Genomic DNA, 7164 nt, shown 5'->3' with positions numbered 1-7164 from the left:
CTATAGGGTAGTAGTGCACTACTTTAGACCAGGGCCCGTAGAGGATGCAGACATTGACTTGTATGCATTTTCTCCCTTATTCTAAGTAAAGACTTTCACTTGTTGAAGTTTAAAGTTAATTTAATAAAATAAGTTATTTTGTAGTTCCCTGATTTCCTTCATCTCCCTGGTTCTAGGAGGAGTTCCCTACTCTGGCAGACCGTCAGTATCCCGACTGGATCTACTTCATCATATTTATTTTGGCTGGCATTCCCAGTCTGGCTGTGCCCGGAGTCGCCATATTCAAATTCATCTACAACCGCTGCTGCCAGAAAGACAACAGCTTCAGAGACACCGTCAACTCTGTCTCCGCTAAAATACAGATGACAGAAAAAACGATGGACTAAAGTAACAGGTTCACCTTCAGTTCTGGATTTCAATGAAAACGTGTTGTTTAAAAAAAATWAAAAATAATCTGTCATCTGGAACAATTGAAGATGCCCAGTACATTACGCAAATTAAGGTGGAAAGCATAGAACAGGAGTCTCCAACAGGTCGATCGCCAGCTCCCAGTAGCACACAGCTCACCAGACTATTCTGAAAGTAGTTCCACCGCAAACGGTCATTAACAAATCTCATAAGTATCAGAAACCGCAAGCTCCCAGCGACTATCCAATCAAAGCCACATTAACATCATCCCGCCCCCGGGTTAGCCACTATAGGCTTAAAAAAAAAGCCACGACGAACACAATATCTGCCAATTAATTTCCTGCAGTATTGCCCGTGTCTGTCTGTGTGGTACGAGCCTTTGTCTATCAAAACCGTCTTGTGTGCTGACAGAAATAATTTCCCCAAAACCTTCTCAATTAAAACTACACAGTAGGCTTACATAGTGTACAACAGAAAGTAGTGCACTTAAGCGACCCAGGGAAGAGTTGCAACATAGTGCCCTACTTCCTGTTGTACACTAAGGACCAGGGGAAGAGTTGACAACATAGTGCCCTACTTCCTGTTGTACACTAAGGACCCAGGGAAGAGTGACAACATAGTGCCCTACTTCCTGTTGAACACTAAGGACCAGGGGAAGAGTTGACAACATAGTGCCCTACTTCCTGTTGAACACTAAGGACCCAGGGAAGAGTTGACAACATAGTGCCCTACTTCCTGTTGTACACTAAGGACTCAGGAAGAGTTGACAACATAGTGCCTACTTCCTGTTGTACACTAAGGACCAGGGGAAGAAGTTACAACATAGTGCCTACTTCCTGTTGTACATCTAAGGACCCAGGGAAGGTTGACAAACATAGTGCCCTACTTCCTGTTGTACACTAAGACCAGGGAGAGTTGACAACATAGTGCCTACTTCCTTTGAACACTAAGGACCACGGAAAAGTTGAACAACATAGTGCCCTACTTCCTGGTACACTAAGACCAGGGAAGAGTTGACAACATAGTGCCCTACTTCCTGTTGTACACCTAAAGACCCAGGGAAGAGTTGACAACATAGTGCCCTACTTCCTGTTGTACACTAAGGACCAGGGGAAGAGTTGACAACATAGTGCCCTACTTCCTGTTGTACACTAGACCCAGGGAAGAGTTGCACACATAGTGCCCTACTTCCTGTTGTACACTAAGGACCAGGGGAGAGTTGACAACATAGTGCCCTACTTCCTGTTGTACACTAAAGACCCAGGGAAGAGTTGACAACATACTGCCCTACTTCCTGTTGTACACTAACGACCCAGGAGAGTTGACAACATATTGCCCTACTTCCTGTTGTACACAACGACCCAGGAAGAGTTGACAACATACTGCCCTACTTCCTGTTGTACACTAACGACCCAGGGAAGAGTTGAACAACATAGTGCCCTACTTCCTGTTGTACACTAAGGACCCAGGAAGAGTTGACAACAAAGTGCCCTACTTCCTGTTATACACTAACGACCCAGGAAGAGTTGACCAACATACGTGCCTAACTTCCGTGTGTACACTAAAGACCAGGGAAGGGTTGACAACATAGTACCCTACTTCCTGTTGTACACTAAAGACCCAGGAAGGGTTGACAACATAGTTGCCCTACTCCTGTTGTACACTAAGGACCAGGGAGAGAGTTGACAACATAGTGCCCTACTTCCTGTTGTAACACTATAAGGACCAGGGAAGAGTTGGCAACATAGTGTCGCTACTTCCTGTTGTTACACTAAGGCCGGGGGAAGAGTTGACAACATAGTGCCTACTTCCTGTTGTACACTAAGGCCAGGGGAAGGGTTGACAACATAGTGCCCTTACTTACCTGTTGTTACACTAAGGACCAGGGGAAGAGTTGACAACATAGTGCCCTACTTCCTGTTGTACACTAGGACCAGAGAAAGAGTTGACAACATAGTGCCCTACTTCCTGTTGTCACTAAGACCAAGGAAGATGACACACATAGTGCCCTACTTCCTGTTGAACACTAAGGACCAAGGGGAGGTGCAGGACAAACAAAGAGAGAGAAGAATGGCCTATTTGAAAGCTTAGAAATAATTAGTAAGCTCGCATAACAGTTTCATTGTGTTTTTATAAAGTAGCTCTCGTAAGCGTGAAGAAAGAGGTTGGAGAACCGCTGGTCAATACAAAAAATTCCACTCATCTCACATATATATAAGTAAATCAAACGAATTTGTAACATGTAGAAGAATAACAACACCAGAAGACTGTGAGGTTTTACGGTTGTTGTACCGTATGGAATTATCTTTTCCATTTTTGTAAACTTGTATAAGTGGTTCAGAAACCTTTTTTTTTTCTCTCGAATAATAATTCTACATTTTTGGGTAGTATGAATGAAATGGAATATATCAGTAATTTTTTCTCCTAAACAGAATCATTGTTGCATGGAAATTGTAATCATTACGCACATTTGTTCTGTTTCCCCTTCATGCCTTTTTTGTTGTTGTTGTGCAATTTTGAATAAAAAAGACCAAAATGTTACAAAACAACTCCAGTGCCGCTGGATAGGGCTCACTACTTCTCGTGCGCCCTGTTCTCCTTTTGTACACTGTTTGTCGGTACTATAGCACATTGTATTCTATAGACACTGATATTATGAACTCAGTTACTGTCGCTCAAGGCTGCAGTGTTTCCACGCTAATTACAGTACCTACCTGACCTAAACACAAACTTGCACATTCAGTAGGATGGGTTGTATACTCCGCGATCTCGTATCCATGTGCTGTACGGGTGGTATCGAGCTGGCACATAACGTTGATTATGGTGCGTGCGATGTTCACCCCATTCTCAGCATGATTAACTATGAATGCTCTCTGATCCTCACTCAATATTGGACACTAATAGTCGGCTCCAGACTCACGGCGATCATCTCGGAGCGTCTAGTAGGTTGACCGACGCGTCGACCTACATGGTGCAGCCTTCCTTATTTTAGTACTGCGTGACTACACTGCAACAACTGGTTATGGTCTGTGAATAGCCGAACGTGCTGCGATACACGTAGCCTATACTTGTGATCTGACCACTCGACACAGACATATACGCATTCGTGAGTCTGATAGTGAGCCACGTTGAGCCTAAGCGTAGGTTAAGTCCCGTTTCTTGACTACTGAGCACACATACGTGTACTGCCCATCAAAATAGAACATAGATCATAGGTGTCATATGGTGCCGAACAAGACATACGCTCACGTCACGCCTTATTGGCTGACGCTCACGTCACTATATCAGATGCTACTAATGGTCGGTATACCCTAGTGGAGTACCAGGTGACCCTTTTCGCCTCCAATTCTGGCACCGATGTATGGGGTTCGGTTAACTCACTGCTGCATTACTAGTAGTCTCCATTTTTCATACCTTAGGACCAACGATCAGAAGAACCACACACTAGTACCATGAGCTGATGGGCTCTTTGGGTCCAAATAAGGACGGCTTCAAGAGGTATCTAGAGTGAGCACTCTACTCGCTGGATCCATCGTAGTCAGGCGTTCCCCCCACCCCATAACCGGTCCACCCGACGCCTCATCATCCTCTGGCAGTCGGTCCCAGCTCCGACAGAGCGATTCATGGGTCTGCTCTAGCGCTCTGATGTGATCCAGTTTAGCCCTGCTAACTCGCACATCAACTGCGCGCTCATAGATCGGATGTACTGTACTGGTTGGTCTGTATACGTTACACCGCGTGAGTTAAACGAGGTAGCCTCACTACCTGACCACTGTCTAAGCTATACCGAATTTTTTACATGGCGTCTGTATAGTACAACGCTGGATACAGTGTTTTATACTGAAGAAATAGCCTCTACCTGACACCATCTGCACAAACGAATATGGGTGTGCTGATTTGTGATCACAGCATACAGCACATTGTGAAAGTTGTAATCAGTGTATTAAGCCCCCTCATTCTTATTTGTATCTACGCTTTGGATCCATACTTCGGTTCATATTAATTCGATTATGGCGTCTGGGTTGATCTAATTGGTATACAAACACACCTAGATGATTGCAAAGGAGGAAAGGATAGGAGGGCATGTATCGAGGGTGTGATAGTAAATATGAATAGATTTTATAAGTTATAATATATTTACAGATAGTCGCATGAGGATGAGTTCGTAAGGGTTAGAGGTCGAGTGCACCTCTACCTGGGATACATGGACGATGGGATACAGTCTAGACAAATGACGTAAATGGACGAATTGGGATGGGTCTGTTAGATACACACTGGCTTCAAATAAATAGTAGTAATTATAAATAGGGAATTACACCAGATAACTGATACAATAGCAGCTGATTCCACTGCACAACGGATACTGGGAGTCTGTTTACCTACGCTGAATTACAGTTACCTTTTACCTTGACCACGTCCAACGATATGGGGGTTCTGTTACCACTGCTGATACAGTAGGCCTCTACCTGACCACTGCACAACGATATGGGTCTGTTACCACGCTGATACAGTAGCCTTTACCTGACCACTGCACAACGATATGGGTCTGTGTCCTGAATGGCACCCTATTCCCTACATAAAGCACTACTGGCACCCTATTCCCTACATAGTGCACTACTGGCACCCTATTCCCTACATAGAGCACTACTGGCACCCTATTCCCTACATAGTGCACTACTGGCACCCTATTCCCTATGTAGTGCACTACTGGCACCCTATTCCCTACATAGAGCACAGTGGAGGCTGCTGAGGGGAGGACGGCTCATAATAAATGGGTGGAACAGAGCAAATTAAATGGCATCGAACACATGGAAACCACGTGTTTGATACATTTGCTACCAGTCCACCTATTCCACTCCAGCCATTACCACGAGCTCGTCCTCCCCAACGAAGGTGCCACCAACCTCATGTGAAGGGAATAGGTTGATATCTGGCCTGCAATTCACAAAAAACCTTTAGACTTTTGCTACGCTTAGGCTAATGATTGTTAGGTGCCTTACAGGTGGGCCACAGCATAGCACAACTAATTCAATAAACCTATCCTGAAGAAAGGAATGGGCCACAGCGTATTCATGCAAAATTGAACTATTACAATTGTGATAACATTTTGATGGATTAAGTCATGTTTTGCCACTGATATATTTTTGCATTCTAATACTTGATGTGTCGTCCCATAGAATCAGAATGTGCAGAACAGAAAGTCCTCCAGTGCACAGACAGATTTGACCAATGGAATCTGCCATTGTTAAGAACCCTGAGCAAGGAACAGAATTCTGTGTTGCTTAGAACTCTGACTTCATAACAATCAATCAAACATTCCGAATGGCCACTACGCCATAGAGGGTTCTGGGACACCAAATAACGCAACTGGTGTACGCAACAGGAAACGCTGCACTCATTGGAAATGGACAATCTATTCATTCCATTTCTACGTACGGAATTAGATGTGCTTTCTGAAGGCAACTTTAGATTTCTCTCCTAGTCTAATTATTATTGTACTACGTCCATCCGCTCTAGAGCTTCAACTAGTTTTAAGCTATTAACACGAAACCAACTTCCAAATGTCCAGACTGCCCCAACTCGGACTGCTCGGGTAATATTTTTGATAACATTTATACACGGAGTGTACAAAACATTCAGAACACCTGTTCTTTCAATGACATAGACTGACCAGGTGAATCCAGGTGAAAGCTATGATCCCTTATTGATGTCACTTGTTAAATCCACTTCAATCAGTGTAGATGAAGGGGAGGAGACAGGTTAAAGCCTTGAGACAATTGAGACATGGATTGTGTGTGTGTGCCATTCAGAGGGTGAATGGGCAAGACAGAATATTTTAGTTCTTTTGAACAGGGTATGGTAATAGGTGCCAGGCGAACCGGTTTGAGTCAAAAACTGCAACGCTGCTGGGTTTTTCACGCTCAACAGTTTCCTGTGTGTATCAAGAATGGTCCACCACCCAAAGGACATCCAACCAACTTGACACAACTGTGTGAAGCATTGGAGTCAACATGGGCCAGCATCCCTGTGGAACGCTTTCGACACCTTGTGGAGTCCATGACCCGATAAATGGAGGCTGTTCTGAGGGAAAAAACGGGAGGTGCAACTCAATATTAGAAATGTTTTGTACACTCAGTGTACTCTTTTAACTATCACAATATTTATATTCAATGGCAATTGAAAGGCCAATAGACTTTAATGGTAAAAATGTTTTAAATAATCTAGACCTACCTCCTCTTCCACTGTTTAAGCTATCAACTTTTGGGGCAGCAGGTAGCCTAGTGGTTAGAGCGTTGGGCCAGTAACCAGAAGGTTGCTAGATCGAATCCCCGAGCTGACAAGGTACAAATCGGTCGCTATGCCACTGAACAAGGCCCACTGTTCCTAGGCTGTCATTGAAAATAAGAATTTGTTCTTAACTGACTTGCCTAGTTAAATGGAGGTCAGAGAAAACTCCAAACCAACTTGGAGATGTTCAGACTGCCCCGACTTAAACCTTCTAAAATCAGCTAAACTGAACGACTATGCTCACATTCTCCCTTAATTGAGCCCCACAATTATAATACCCATAAAACTTAGCGTTCAAACACGGAAATAGATTTTTCACTATTCATATGGATTCCAGAAACACTTCAATGAAGGTGTCAAGATCGACGCCGGACAGGAGAAGCAGGTACSGGGAGTCAGACATTTATTAGGGAACAGACAAGGAAACAAGACAGGAACTGCGTCAGAACACGGGTAACACGAATATGA

The 7164-nt window shown here is 44.0% G+C and overlaps 1 long non-coding RNA gene across 1 annotated transcript; it reads left to right on the top strand.

Moving 5' to 3' along the window:
• The first annotated feature begins 905 nt into the window (after positions 1–905).
• On the top strand, positions 906–2107 carry LOC139026061 (uncharacterized). Its single transcript, XR_011477764.1, has 4 exons — positions 906–1170; positions 1420–1728; positions 1830–1933; positions 1986–2107. It is a non-coding gene; the product is annotated as an uncharacterized lncRNA (long non-coding RNA).
• Positions 2108–7164: the final 5057 nt, after the last annotated feature.

This window comes from Salvelinus sp. IW2-2015, unplaced genomic scaffold (assembly GCF_002910315.2).
Source record: "Salvelinus sp. IW2-2015 unplaced genomic scaffold, ASM291031v2 Un_scaffold3803, whole genome shotgun sequence".
Lineage (NCBI taxonomy): Eukaryota > Metazoa > Chordata > Actinopteri > Salmoniformes > Salmonidae > Salvelinus > Salvelinus sp. IW2-2015.
The sequence above is the reverse complement of the archived record's forward strand: the minus strand, read 5'-3'. Positions and strand labels throughout refer to the sequence as shown.